Genomic DNA, 16027 nt, shown 5'->3' on the forward strand with positions numbered 1-16027 from the left:
ATATTATCATTTAATAATAAAAAAACATTTTTTTTTTTTTTTAATTATATAACATGAAACCATATCAATTCGGTGTGTAATTTTATAAGCTCAACGTGAGGAACCCCGTCTAGTTCCCTGTCCCACTGCTCATTTTTTTCATTATCGTGAAATCTTATTTATCATATTTTTATTTATTATCTTAGAAGATTTTGAAAATAAATAAAGCTATATATTTTGAGATTTATAAAGTAGTTTTTATAATTAAATTACCTCAAATAAAAATAAAATAAAAGAATTATATAATTAGTTTAATTAACATATATATATTTTAGAAGTAATAGGTTTTTTTATAACTACAAAATTTCAAAATAAAATAAGAAAAATAAGAAAATTATTAATTAGTTTAATTCAAATTTATATATTTTAGAAATAAATAATTTCCTTTACAATTACAAAATCTCAAAACCAATATCTCAAAACCAATATTATAATAGAAACAACATTTACAACAACTCCATTGCAATATTACTATAATCTCATTGCTACAACAACAAAACCACTATTAAAACACAAACACCATTTACAACAACTACTATAATCTCATTACTGTGACAACAAAAGATATGTCCCTCATCAAAATAAGACAATTCCAAAGATTTATAAAGAAATAGGTTATGTTTACAACAACTACTATAATCTCATTACTGTGCCAACAAAAGATATGCCCCTCATCAAAATAAGACCATTCCAAAGATTTATAAAGAAATATTGATAACCTACTTCATGAATTAATTATATGGTGGAATATTTTGAAAATAAAAAAAGGTATTTATTTTGAGATAAATAAAGATCATAGCCGTTTAGACCCAGTTTATATCAAATGAGTTTAAAGAGTTATAGTATGATTTTAAAGAACTGTTTTATGATTTGAGTTCTCAAAGAGATAAGTTTATTTAATTTTTGAAATACATGATTGTATATTTTGGTTTTTTTGGTTGAGTTTGTTATCATCATTTTTGCTTTAAAATAAATTATTATATTTTTGAATAGTATTATATTTATGAGATTTTCTTTTTAAACTTTGAGATTAAGAATTATTTTAATTTTAGATGTTTTTTTTATAAGATAAAAAACGATTTTATTGTTTATTTAAGAATTCATTTGATTCTTAATATTTTTTTTTTATGATTTATGAGGTTCAAAAATAGTTAGCTATTTTTCCATGAAATGTTCAATCTTTGTCATTAGATTTCTAAAAACAGGTTCCATAATGAAACAAGTAACATGTTGATCACTTCCTTCTTCTTGCACTTTCACATTAATAGGAAGAATTCCTGGGACCAACATCCAAACTCGCATAATAAACCTTTGTTGCCATTGTTGTCATTGATGGCAAAGAAACAACAGGAGCAGCAAGACATGAGCATCTTGGGCAGAGGAACAACAAAGGAGTCGTAATAGGTGATATGACATGTTGATTTGTACATTGTGTGTACATGGCATTGTGTTGTTGAGTTGGAGATTGATTGACATATGATTGGTTGTTGTGTTTGATGGCTTGGGAACATTTGATGAGGAGTTGTGATGTTTGTAAGCAACAAGGCATATGCTTATGTTCTTATTGAAATGATAATATATGCACAAAAGAACAGGATCAACAAAGGTATGCAAAGGAGCAGATGTAATACTTGTTGGTTGCATAAGTTCATGTTATGGTATTCATGCTTGATGTATTGTACTTGTTGAGAAATATTAATGCATTATACTTGCAAGACAATGTTGTGATGTAAGGTAAATGAGCAGCGGCAAGAAATGTGATCTATCTTTGTGTGCAACAAGGCATTGGAGAGTGAATGGTTTAGGATTGCATATGTTCTATGAGTCTTTTCATATGGCATTGGAGATATGTTTTGCAGGTTGATTTAAAGGCTGATGCATGCATGTGAGTAGGAGAAATGGGCAACAAAGTATGATTGCACAATTTATGTATGCATAGTTGAACATGTATTGTAGATGGCATGCTTGTGTTGACGCGGGCTATGTTAATTAGATTGTTGAGCCTTTGATTTTGAAATATGCTCGTGATGCTTATTATGCTTATGATGCTTGGAGATGTCATGTTGGCTTGCTTATGTTCCTATATACATATGATGGTTGAATTTAGATGTTGTGATGCAAGGCAAAGGTATAATGCAAAGATAAAGGCAAAGACATTAAGAATGTTTTTATGCTTGTGATGTTGTGATGTGTTATGGTTGCTTATGTATTGCTAATATATGTTGCAAAGGTTATGGCTGCTACATTGCTGATATAATTATTACAGGTGGTTGAAAAATAATATTTGGTGAAGCATTTATTTATTTTAATATTGAAAATCTCAAAAGGTGTAAAACGAATGAGTGGAATGCAAAATGACAAGTCATTTCACTTCATATTCATGTTTGGAATACCAACAACCATCAAAGCTTGCTTATAAAAATGTGTGAAGTTGCAAGGCAATAGGGTTAGAGAGTATGTGAGTTGATTTGAGTTGTTTATTACCTGGAACATATAAAGTAGATGTGAAGCAGATTTGAGGAGAGGAAGAAGCAGGAACAAAGATGGAGGTATGCAAATTTATAGACTATGTAACCAACAAATTATTGTTTCTTGTTTGTATAAGGGGATTGTAGTCTCCTTTCAAGTTGCAGTTTGATAAATAACATGTTGGAGCATGTTGAGGTAGGAGACTCCAATGAGTTGTAGCCTACATAAAGCTTATGGGGGTTAGAGCTTCCTTGCATGATGTAGCTTGCAAAAAAATTGAGGTAGTAGCCTCCTGTAGGTTGGAGCCTACATAAAATAAGGTATAATAAGGGAGTAGGAGCTTGCCTTTGCATCACAACAATAACAAAGTCGTGGTTTTCTCCTTTTATGAGTTTCCACTTATATATGGTGTTCACATGTGTTGTTGTTATGTGAGTATGTGATTTTTTGATTTATTTATTACTTGTTGTTCAGATATCATGTAATGTAAAGAAAAGATTTTTTTAATGTTCATAAATGTATTAAATTGATTCACCCCTCTCTCAGTGATTTCCACACATTTATCACCTCTAAAGAAACACACGGCTAATAAGTTTTTTAACCTTGTAACCACCACACGCTCATTTTTCAACTTTGAACGTTAAAAAATTTCCTTTAAAAGATACACTTTAATCTTTATCCTATTAAATTATTTTTTTATAAATACTTTATTTTTCTTATTTATATATATATATATATATTAAATTTGGTAGGACTACATCTTCATTATATCTAATTTCTCATTGTAATCACGAATAGTACAAGATTTGAACCCAAAATTTTCCAATTCGATGAAAGTTTATTTCCACAACCACTACCATCTAAACTACCCAAAAAACTATTATATATATTTTTAAATATAATTTAAATTATCTTATAATTATTAAAATATAATTTATATTTATCATATATTTCATCGAATAGAATTAGAAAACATCAATCATTATTATTAACATTCGCTAGATTTGTGTTGGCTGAACTGCTAAATTTAATGTATTTGTTTTGGCTGACTTGCTCGCTTTGTGTACTCCGTGCTTTGCAGTTACTTGGAAACAAGCAAATATACAAACATGAAACAAGCAACTATACGTACATGAAACAGACTTAAATCATGAAAATTTTAAGAAAACAAGCACATTATAAACCTTCCGCCTTCTTTAATAATTCCATTTGAAATTATGATAAATCTTAACTTTAAAATAGGTGTATCAAAGCACTTCCACAGTATAATGAGTACTAATATTAAATGTAATTATAATGATTTGCACCTCAAATAGATGTTGGATCTATAATTATAAGTGAACGGATCTAAAGCTCGAGGTAATTATTAATGGAAGGGAAGCCTATTCAGATAATTAAATCTAAGTTATCCCTCGAGCTTATCACGGATATCACCTCTAATATTTTTCCTTCACACTTCACTTTATCATGGTAATTCACTTTATCTTCAAGAACAATTCTAATCATTATTAGAATTACCTTACTAAAATTATTATAATTACTTAGATAAGTTTTATTATTAATAATTATCGCTAATAATTATTTTTTATTAATAAGTTTTTCCCGTAAGTGATGATAATGGGTACATTCAATATTTGGTATAAATGAAAATGAAAATAAAAATAAAGAAATAAAATTAATAATTAATAATTAAAATCTTTAAAGACAAATATTTTTATTTCAAAAGTATAATATTTGAGAATTTTGTTACCATACCATGTAAAAAATATTATTAAATCTAATATTGATATTAATATATTATAATACTAATATTATAAATTTAATGACTTAGGATTAATACAATACTAAATTTGTTATATTATAATACATATTAATATATAACGATATGTATTAATTCTACATATAAATAGGAGGGAAGAACAAAGATAGAGTGATAGAGGGAGTAAGAGGAAGGGAGAGAGAGGAAGGATGAGAGAGGACTTGAGAGACAAAAGGAGTGAGGGAGAAATAGAGAAATGGAGTTGGAAGGTGAGAGGGAGGGAAGAAGAATGAGAGAGAGATGGAGAGAGAGAGAGGGAGTGACAAGGGAGAGATGGAGAGAGAATATATATGTTTGAGGGTGAGATAGAGAGATAAAGAAGGAGAGATAGAGAGAAGAGGGGGAGAGAAGGAGATACAGTGACAGAGTTTGAGTGCGGAGAGAGAGAGAGAGAGACAAAGACAAAGACATAAGGGGGAGAGACAAAGGGAGGCAAGAGAGAAAGGGAGCGACAGGAAGGAAGAGAACTTGGATGTGAGAGAGAGAAGGAGAGAGGAAGGAAGAGAACTTGGATGTGAGAGAGAGAAGGAGAGAGGAAGGAAGAGAAAGAGGGATGTAAGAAGAAAGACACAAAGAGAAAAAGGCGGAGTGAGAGAGAGGGAGTGTTAAGGAAGATGGAGAGAGAGGGAGAGATGATAGCAAGAGGGAAGAGAGATAGAAGTGGGGAGAGGGGGAGAGAATGGGAAGAAAGAGAGATAGGGAGAGGAAGATGAAATGAGTGATAGATAAATATGAAGAAAGAGTGTGTATGTTTTGAGGGTGATATAGAGAGACAAAAAAGAGATAGTGAGAGATAGATATATAGATGGAAGGTGAAGAGAGGGAAGAAGAGAGAGATAGATAAATATGGAGGGAGAAATCATGTGTGTTTGGGGAGGGGAGTGAGATAGAGAGACAAAGGAGAGATGGAGGGAGATATAGATATAGATGGACGGGGGAGAGAGAGAAGAATTCTTGCACTAGATGTATTGATTTCGATGTAGATGGTGATTTCTAATTCTATTTGATTGCTTGCATTGAAGGAGATAAACTGAAAGACATGGAAGAGGAGGGATGAAGAGGGAGAGAAGGGTGAGAGAGAGAGAGGGAGACACAAAGATGGAGGGGGGAGAGAGAAGGAGAGAGGGAGGTGTTAGCGCTTGAAATTTCACCTCAGGCTGAGAAAGGTAAACCTCAAGGCAACATCAAACCACTTAGCCTCGTAGCTAGCCCTACGGGGCAGGAGAGGGCTCTCTCCGGTCTATCTCGAGAAAGATCTTCAATGGGCGAGATAACCAATAGGGTAACACTGATTTTAGGCTAGTAAACTGATCAAAAGGGTTGGTTTGGGATTTTTAGGGTTTTTGGTGGCAAATTGAGGGTGGAAATTTTGGGTGCGGGGATAGGACACAGTTTCTGCAGGGGGTTCTTTGGGGCGAGATAGGATACAGTATTGATGCCTTTGATTGAGATGAATGGTCAGGAATGAAAGGTGAGGAGCTAAAGAGAGCAAACAATAACTTTGAATTCTCTTTAGACAGTAGAAAACATTGAAATTAAACAAACTTAAAAGCAGAGCATGGCAGGCATGAATTCTTACTTTAACACTTCATTTGTTTAATGTGCAGAAGTAAAAGAAAGGAAATGAGTCACATAACAAGCTTACAAGTACATTGAGAAACACACCATCAACACATGAGTCCACAAGAATCCCAAAGAGGACTGCAAAACCCTGGTCTTCCTTAGCCAAAAATTGCAGAGATACAGTGAATAATACAATGATAGCTTATCCCTCAAGAGTCCAACCATGAAAATGAGCAAGAAAGTACATAATATAGATGATCTAACCTCTTTCCCTGCCTCCATGGGTCGAGCTCACTATCCTAGGAGCTGTTTCAACCGCTTCTAAACTAAGCACTACAAACTAGGCAGTCAAAACAACTTGCCTCTATAAGCTAGGAAACCAATTCATTCATTTAATATTTACCCTTTCCATGAATGAATCTTCTAGAAGTGTTACATAAGAGTAAAAATGTCTTAAAATTACAATAATTACATCAAAGAGAATCATAATTCACCCCAAAAAGTCAAACTGGGTCAAACTGCGTTTTTCTGAGCTGTACAGTGCATTTTGGAAAAATCTGCCTGACGGGTCGCGCGCCTTTGGAGCCACTTTTGGGGCACTTGCAGGTGTCCAAATTGGGCAAGAGTAGGCTTGTTGGAAAGGTCTGTGAGTCTACTTTCCAACCCAACTGGAATTTTTGAATTTGGAGTTCATTTGCCTTGTCAAAAATCAAATCTCCCAAGACTGCTTTCTGCAATTCAAAAAAGTGGCAGAAAGTCATTTTTTGCTAGTTTTTTGACTTTCTGGAGGCCCAAAACTTCACCAAATCTCAAGTCCATCCATGAGCATGTGTAACTTTGCATGAAAAATCTGGAAATGCTGAGTTTTTGTCAAATGGAGTTGCCATGATGAAGGGTCGCGCGGGGGGTGAGACCCGTTAATGGGAAAAACCTGCAAATTGCCTGAAAATGCCAAAATTCACCCAAAATTCTCAAAATTTCTTGGGATTTGTGCTGTGGCTAGGCTATTTAGTGCCTTGATCCTTGAGTGAAGCCTCAGCCAAGATACGGAGGGGATTGGGCCTCTTTCTCCGTTTTAGTGCCTCGGTCAACCGCCTTTGAAACATTTTCATCTTTGCCTTGCACACATGCATTCTTGCCCAATAATGGTTCTTCATGTTCCTCAACAATTTCTTCTCTTGGCTGGCCTTAGCCAACAGCCTCTCCAAGTGAGCATTTACCCGGATGAGCATGGACTCTCGGTCAGCGGGCAATGGATCACCGGGTCTTCTTCGGTTCAAGATTCGGTCACTACGAATCCTCCACAACTCATCAAGAGTTTTCTCATCCTCCAACTGTTTGTTGCGCTGCTCCAGGTATGAGATTGTCCATTGTGCACCTTCTAGTCTCTTTTGCAATACCTCATTTTCAGCTCTAAGGTGCTGAATGATCTCCTTTGCCTCTTGGCTCGGAGAACTGGCCTCAAGATCAACAAGCTCAATATCTGGAACTCCTGATGGCCCCTCATCAATCATGGGCTGCTTGCCCCTCTGTGCTGCTGAAGAGAGCGAGGCTCCTTCCACCTGATGTGGAGATAACACTCGCTGAGCTGATGATGAAGGCGAGACCCCTTCCACCTGCTGTGGAGATAGTACTCGCCGAGCTGCTGCAAATAAGGCCCTCGGGCTTTTCTGATAGGTAACCAAAGGTGAGGAGCTGACATGTCTAGTGACAGGGATGTCATGCTGCTGTGATGGTCCTCCCTCCTCGTGAACAACCTCAGGATGTGGCGAGGGTGGTGCTGTGAAAAACTCATGAGAGATGAACTCCTCCCATGAGATGCCCTGCTGAGCCAACTGATGCAATACTACAAGCTGAATCAAACCATAATGGTACAGGCTTCTATACTGCTGTGCCGAGCTCTTCCTCTGCAACATGGACACCATCCTCTGAATATTCTGATAGAAGAAAACAGGGATGTTCATCATCCGTACCCATGTGAAGTGCATCAATAGGCGAATATGGTACGAATATATCTGTGAAAATCTGCCCTCACAGGTAAAATAGTGCATGATGAGCCTCATCATGGGAGCATACTCGCTCTTGAGAAACCTGAATGGAAACACACCTGCCAAATGTCTCATGAATGGTGGCCGGACAAAAGGCTCAAAGTGAACACTATCCAGCACCTTGCGCTTATTCCACACCTCCCTAACATTAGGTATCCCTGTGGCATGTGAGATCACCTCGGGTGTCAATGTAAAGTCTACCCCAGCAAGGTTGACATGTCTATCATGCAAGGGTAAAACAAATAGGCGAGCCAACTCTCTGTGGTGCTGAATACGAGAGATCCTTTCACAAAACTCATAGCAAGACATATACTGGAAACATGTGACTGCCATAGGACAAGCCTGTAACTCTGCTAAAGAGGTGGGCTCCTCTCGCCTATGATGACCACCTTTTCCACCCTTATGAGGCCTCCTCTGTACCTCAATCTCTGAAGCTGATGACTGGTCATCACTTTGCTCATAGGTTTCGGTTTCTGACATTGTTTAAGGAGCAAAGTGGACAAACTGTGCTGCTGTTTCTGCCTATAAAAAGCTGATTTATATGCTGTTTCAAGGGGACAAGGAACATGAGGGAAATGTTAGGGGAGGGACATTTTTACAAGGAAAATGGGAATACATGTATACAACAGGGAATTTAGGGAAAAACACTGCAAGCATCACTGCACATGCATCATCAAATTCATGTGTTTACATGGGCATATGGAGAAGTAGGGTTAGGGTTAGAGTTTTTTTTAGTGTTTAGGGAGACGGGTAGGGTTTGTATTTATTTTACAATTTAGCAAGGGGAAATTACATGGAAATACAAGGGAAGTGAAAAGGGGAAAGAGGAAAATAATTACAAGGGAAAAAACATGAACAACAATAGACCCTAGCACATTTTAATAATCAAACATTGCAGCCATATGGAGCCTCTTCCTCTTGCACAATTTGATCTTTAAACACATTCATGATGTCTTTTAAACATAACCAGCAACCATTTCCAAGTTTGGAGAACCTACCTCAAGCAATTTGATGATTTGGAGGGTGCTTGAACGAATTTGAAATGAGTTTGGAAGGGAGGTCGCTGACGGGTCACGTGCCTCACCCAACGGGTCGCGCACGCCTGACGGGTCACGCCCGTTATGAAACTACACTGCGGGTTGAGCTCTGACGGGTCGCGCGCGCTTGACGGGTCGCGCGCCTGGCCTGACGGGTCGCGCGCCTGTCTTGCTCCCAATTTCGACCAGTTTTCACTCAAAATCTCTTGGATGCTTGCCCAATCTCTCTTGCAAGTGTCTTGGATGCACAATGAGAGTAAAAGGAGGGAGATTGGGTCTTTATAAGCTTCATTTGAATAAATTTCGTGCTCAAACCCACTTTCTAATGTTTCTCTTTGACACTTTATAAAACTGACTTTTTGGTTTCCTTTGTCCTGAAATTGACTCATTTAGTGCTTTGGCTTGATTCTTTTTGCAGGGAGATCATCTGAGGGATCTTGGCAAGGGGACCAGGGTTACATGCTATCCGCTGAAGTCTTTTGAACTTTCATCACTTTTTACAAAAATTTGAAAAATGACCTTGGCTTTAAAAACAGAGTTTTTAAATCCAAGGTGAAAATTAACTGTACAAGATAAAAAATTTCGAAGAAACATCTTTACAATCATCCCTCTGGCTTGCTGAGCACTTATTGACCTTCAGAAACATGACCTTGTAAACATATTTGACCAAAACCCTAGACCTAGGAATTTGACCTCAAGACAAGACAAGACAAGCTTGAAAGAGCTTAATGACTGAAATGACCTGATCCAGCAATGCCAAGAGGGGTACAAATACACCAACTCCTCCATTAGGGTTATGGCATGCCTAATGGGATGCAAAAATTGACACTGATGAGACACCTACCTATGCAAATGCAAAGAGTTTTGATCGCTGATGGAGGGCTCAAGACCGACTCTAACATTGGCTCCAATGGGGATGGTAGCTCCTTGGAGGTACCAAGAACCTTAGACCTCTGGGAGAGCAGACCAGTGCTTTATTAACATTGGGCAATGGAGTCAACTTTTACACATGTGACCAAATTTGGACAACTTTATTTGACTTTGACATTTGACTGAAATTTAAACTAACTTTGACATAAACCGACTCACTTTACGCAGAAAATAGACTGACTAAAACAACTTGAAAAACTCACACCAACTAATCACCATTTTCAGAATTATAGCCTTCACCTCGGGCCCCAAACTGAAGATGGGAGATCAGTTCACACTTGCTACAGAATGAAAGTAACATGGTAATTACAATGAGAGTGATTAGAGCAGAAAATGCTCAAGCATGATACCTTTTGAGTAGCCGGCCATTCACCGACCCACCGAGACATTCATCACCGTTCATTTCTTTGAGAAGAAAAGCATTTGGACCACGGTACGCTGCAATTTTGTAGGGACCTTTCCACAAGTTGTCAAATTTTCAATGTTTCCCTTTGTCTTCATTTCGGGCATCCCATCTCAAAACAACATCATTTATCTAAAAATCATTTGATTTGGCCTTTTTGTCATAGATTTTCTTTATGCGCTCCTGCAACTTAAGGGAATTTTGATGAACCTCCTCTCGTGTCTGCTGTAAATGAATCATTTGACTAATCCGCCGTTGCATAGGATCCTCCTCACCACCAGCTTCTTGAAACAACTTGGCTACTGGAACACTAAGTGAAGTAGGAAACACTGCATCTACTCCATAAACCAGTTCAAAAGGTGACATACCAATTGACTTCCCTTGACTTACCCGATCAGCCCATAATGCATTTACTAACTTTTTGTGCCAGCTCTTCTTATTTATTTCCAGCAATTTCTTTATGATGTTCACTAGAGATTTGTTCGAAGATTCAGCCATCCCATTACCTTGCGGATGGTAGGCGGTTGAATGCCCCAAGCTGATGTTATATTTATAGCAAAAATCAACCATTTTCTTCGATTTGAATGCTGCTGCATTATCTGTAATCAACTTATGTGGACAGCCGAAACGTGAAAATATGTTACTTTCAAGAAAAGAGATAATTACCGAGTCCGTGGCTTGGCGAGTGGGAATGGCTTCAATCCACTTCGTGAAGTAATCTGTGGCGGTCAAGATCCATCGATGCTGCCCGAAAGATGCTGGGTGGATTTCGCCAATAAAATCCAAGCCCCATTGCTGAAATGGTGCACTGATTTCAACGGGCTTGAGAGGCAACGGCTATAATTTCTGCTTTCCTTGAAAAATTTGACATTCATGACAACTCTTTACCGCTTTATACACATCAGAAAATAAAGAAGGCCAATAGAAACTAGCTCTCAAGATCTTATTAGTTGTGATCTCCCAAAACAAGTGACCCCCACAGTCACCTTTATGAAAATCTTCTACTGTTGTCTTAGCTTCTTCTTCGACCAAACAGTTCAACAATATGCCACCGGGATCTTTCCAATAAAGTGCTGATTTGATAATGCAAAATTTGGCAGCCTTTAGCTTCAATGTTCTAGCTTTGTTTCTAGGCATCCCAGGAGGTGAAGACAAATTTTGAAGCACATATACTATATCAGCATACCAAGGAGAAGACACAAAGATATCGGATACCTGTAGAGCTGAATTTTCTTCGTCTTCATCGGACAAGGCAACAATCAAATTGATGTCAAGGACGTGGAGATTCGTTTCAGCCATCAACTTAGCAAGACCTTGACCTTTAATCAACTTGGTAGGCTTAATTTCTACATCATACTCTAATAGTGCAGCAATCCACTTACCTCTTCTTCCTTCCAGTTCCGTTTGTACTAAAACATCCTTAACAGCTGCATTGGGAACATATGCTAAAATATGAGAATTCAATATGTATACCCAGAAATCTTTCAAGGCTTTGATCAGCGCCAATGCTTGCTTTTCAATAATATTATAATTCAGCGCTCCGTCGCTTATGATGCGACTGAAAAAAGCGATGGGCCTCTCAACCCCATCTCTCTTTTGCATCAATACAGCTGCCAACGTATGCTCAGAAGCAAATGAAAATAAAATAAAATCCTGTGTATAATCTGGGCTGATCAAAGTTGGGGCTGAAGATAAGATTACCTTTATCAAATTAAAAGAATTTACCGCCTCTTCGGTCCATTTGAGCTCGCTGTCCTTCTTGAGCATGTTGGTTATCTCTCTAAGGTGTTCGACAAGATTGGGAATGAAGCGACGCAGAAAATTCAATTTGCCATTGAAGGACTGAATTTCTTTCTTGCTTCGGGGCTGCTCTAATTGCTGAATTGCTTCCACTCATGCAGGATCTATACGTATGCCATCTTTAAAAATGATATGGCCCAGCAGCTTACCTTCGCTCATAGCAAAAAGGCTCTTCTTCGGATTCAATGAGATGCCATACTTTCTGCACTTTTGGAACACCTTAGTCAAATGAAACAAATGCTCTTCATCTGATTTAGAAAACACGGTCAGATCATCAAGATAAACAACCAAAAAGACATCTTTCTCATTAGCAAAGGCCATGTCCATTGCTCGCTGAAAAGTGGCACCAACGTTCTTCAATCCAAACGGCATCTTGGCATAATGAAATGTCCCCCATGGAGTAGTAAATGCTGTCTTGTCACGGTCATCTTTGTGCACCAAAATCTGATTATATCCGGAATAACCATCAAGCAATGACATCCTCGATGCCCCCACTACCCGCTGCAATATATGGTCCATTTTGGGCAGCGGATAATTGTCCTTTAATGACACTTTGTTCAGATTTCTGAAGTCTATACACAAGCGAATTTCGCCAGTCTTCTTTCTCACGGGCACCAAGTTGGAAATCCAATCAGAAAACCGGATTGGCACTATGATTCCAGACTTATATAACCTATTGACTTCCTTCTCGATCAATGGCAGCAACTTAGGATTAATTCTTCTCAACTTTTCTCGGAAAGGCTTTTGATTTGGCTCTATGGGAATGGTATGCTGAATGATACTTGTGTCATAAGTTTTCAAATCTGAATAGTCCCATGCAAAAACATTAGAAAACGAAGACAATAATCTGATATACTCTTTCTTTACCTTTGGCGGCAATGCTTTCGAGAGCTTCACCATCTTTGGATTTTCGGCTGTCCCAAGATTGACATCTTCAACACCTTCGTCCGTTGGCCTCAAAGTTGGCTTGCGGGCCACATCATCTTGATCGAACAATTCTTCCAAAGGAATTAATCCTTTAGGAATGTAATTGTCCTTGAGCTGCAAAACATCCATATGATTTACTCCTTCAGCGTCCGTGTCTATTGAAATGTCTTCGAATTTACCCTCAACTTGCAGAAAATCTTTGATTTCTTCGTCATCTTGGAAAACTTGCCAACACCTTTGATTATCTGGGACTGTAGGACGATGCTTTACATATATCTCAAACTTATTGCTGGAATTCATGGGTATTTTCAAATTACTTGCTACCTTTGCCAATGCATCCGCAACACCATTTTGAATCCGGGGCACACATGTCAAAGTATGTTCTGAAAACCGCTTTAAGATATCTAGGACAGCATTCCGATATGCTCACATACGAGGATGTTTGGCCTGAAATTCACCTTTTACTTGCTTGATAACCAACTCGGAGTCGCCATATACCGCTATCTTCTTTTCCTTCAACTTCCGAAGGATTTTCAGACCAGCAATAAGAGCTTCGTATTCCGCCTCATTATTTGAACAATCAAATGCCAATTTATAAGAACATACCCGTACCTTGCTTGGAACTTGGTTTTGGACTGAAAATGGGCTTCAAATCCACACACTTATACCAGCACCATCGCTGCCCACTGCGCCATCAAAATCCATGGTCCAAAGACCATCCTCATCATCTTCTAAGTGCTGAAAATCTGATGTTGATGCATGCTCTGTTTGCTGCCCATTTGTTTCAGCAATTGGCCTTATGACAACATACCTTTCTTCACTTTCCTTTCTCAAAACTTCTCTAAAATTTTCTGAAATGTCTGGTATATCTTCTACTTGAACTAACTGACTATCTACCTCATTGAAATTATCGCAAACAAAACAAAGGATTCTAAATCTGTTTGTACATAATTTACAGGATGATTGACTGGCTTTTCCTTACTAGTGATCATGTATTTCATCTTTTGTTCCCGATATAACTTCCTCATTTGACCGAAAACTGGAATTGTGGCATATGAAAAATCTAGCTGAAGTGTACCTTTGAGCTTGGCTCCCCATGATCTCGAAAGAAACATGCCGAATCGCGGAGGAATATCCGCCACCACCACATCCATTAAAACATTCTTCGCTGGAATTTGATCTAGACTCACCACCAAGTCTTTGATCAAACCAATACATCTTACCCGGCTGGAATCAAACGAATACAAATCATGATACTTCCTTGTGATGTCAAGTCCCAACTTCTCCATGATCGTTTTCGGCATCAAATTATGCGAAGCTCCCGAGTCAAACATGGCATTGTGCAACACATACTCATGCAATCGCAAACTGATATAAAATGGAGGAACATCACTTTCAGGAGACTCACCATTTAAAGCTGGCCCAAAAATCAACTCCGGCTGATCATCTTGTACATTCACCGTGTCTAGCATTGGATCAAAATTCAACATCTTGGAGAGTTGGCCTCGGTAGGTGCTATTCTTCATGATTTCTGTCAAAGGAATGGGCACTTTCAACTTTGCAATCTCATTCTCCAAACTGAAAACTGAAACCTTCTCACCTTCTTTAGCCGGATTATCTCTTTTTTCAGCTTTATCTTTTGGTGCATTTGATGGCTGATCCGTCTTAGCTGCTGGTGATGATTGACTTGTTGAAGGACCGACTATGTCTTTTCCTTTTGCGTGTGGGGAAGCCGAATCATTCTTTGCTGAAGTATCTTTCCTTTTCTGAATGGGATTTATGGGAACAGCTCGGTTTCTCAATTGTCTTTGCTGGCCTTGCTGGGCTGATAAAGCATGCAAATATCCTCTTTGATACTCTTCGGATTCTTCTTCAAGTGCTGCATCATGTGACAGGATATAATTTTCATCCTCAGGGATGATGGAGTGACTTACCAACTCATCTTCTTCTGTAACATAAGTGGGCATATCATCAGGAGTGAAGAAGTGATTTTCCTCTCCAACTGTATCACCTTCATCCTCTGATTCTTGGCTAACAAAATTCTGCTGAAAAGGAGGTTTCATTTGCTGCTGAACTGCTGCCTCTTGTGCCTTTGTTTCACGCTGCTTGATTCTATATTGTTGCTGATGTTGACCTCTGAAATTGGGATTACGAATCTGAGGCTCCGGCTTGTCAATATGAACATTTTCAAACGCCCTTTTAAGCTGTTCAAGTTCACGGAGAACCTGATTTGATGTAGATGCTTCCTCTTTGATTGTGACTCGCTTTTCCGCCTTCATTCTCACCCTTTTATCATTCAAGTTTGCCTCAATGCTGACAGCAATCTTTTGCATATCCTCCAAGGTAGGAGGATCTCTATCTCTCAATGAGTAGGCCATCTCCGGATCAAAACCATCCGGAAACTTAAGAAGTGCTGATTTTCTAGATGGCCTCAAATCATCAGGAATAACATTATAAACTGTATTGAATCTGATTATGTAATCTTGAACGGACTCACCCGGATTACGCTTGAGATTGTTGTATTCGACATTAATCTGAAGCGGATCTTTTCTGATTTCCCATCGATCTAAAAACTGATTCTGAAGTGCTTCCAAGGTGGCAATGCTATTGGCTGTCAACCCTCTGAACCATTTTCTAACTTCTCTTGCAAATGTTTGCACAAAAAACCGCATGGTAACATATTCTTCATCTAACTCATATAGATCAAAGAAAGTGGTCATTTTGTCAATATGTTGCTGAGCAGAAATACTTTGTGGAGTGCCATCAAACATGGGAATTTTGCTTTGATAATCAGCTGGCATATCATGAAGATTTGCAGGCAAAGCAAGTGGGGCAAACCGAGCAGCCATTGCTTTAGGAGGGGGAGTAGGATGAGTTTGAGGAGGAGGAGTTGTGATAGCAGGGACTATAATAAGAGGAGGTATAGTTTGAGGGGTATGGGGTGTAGAAGGAGAACCGACTGTGGATTCAGGATAGGTAATTATAGGCGAAA

This window comes from Pinus tabuliformis, chromosome 4_2 (assembly GCF_031772625.1).
Source record: "Pinus tabuliformis cultivar Carrire ecotype Pingquan chromosome 4_2, CPIR1, whole genome shotgun sequence".
Classification (NCBI taxonomy): Eukaryota; Viridiplantae; Streptophyta; class Pinopsida; order Pinales; family Pinaceae; genus Pinus; species Pinus tabuliformis.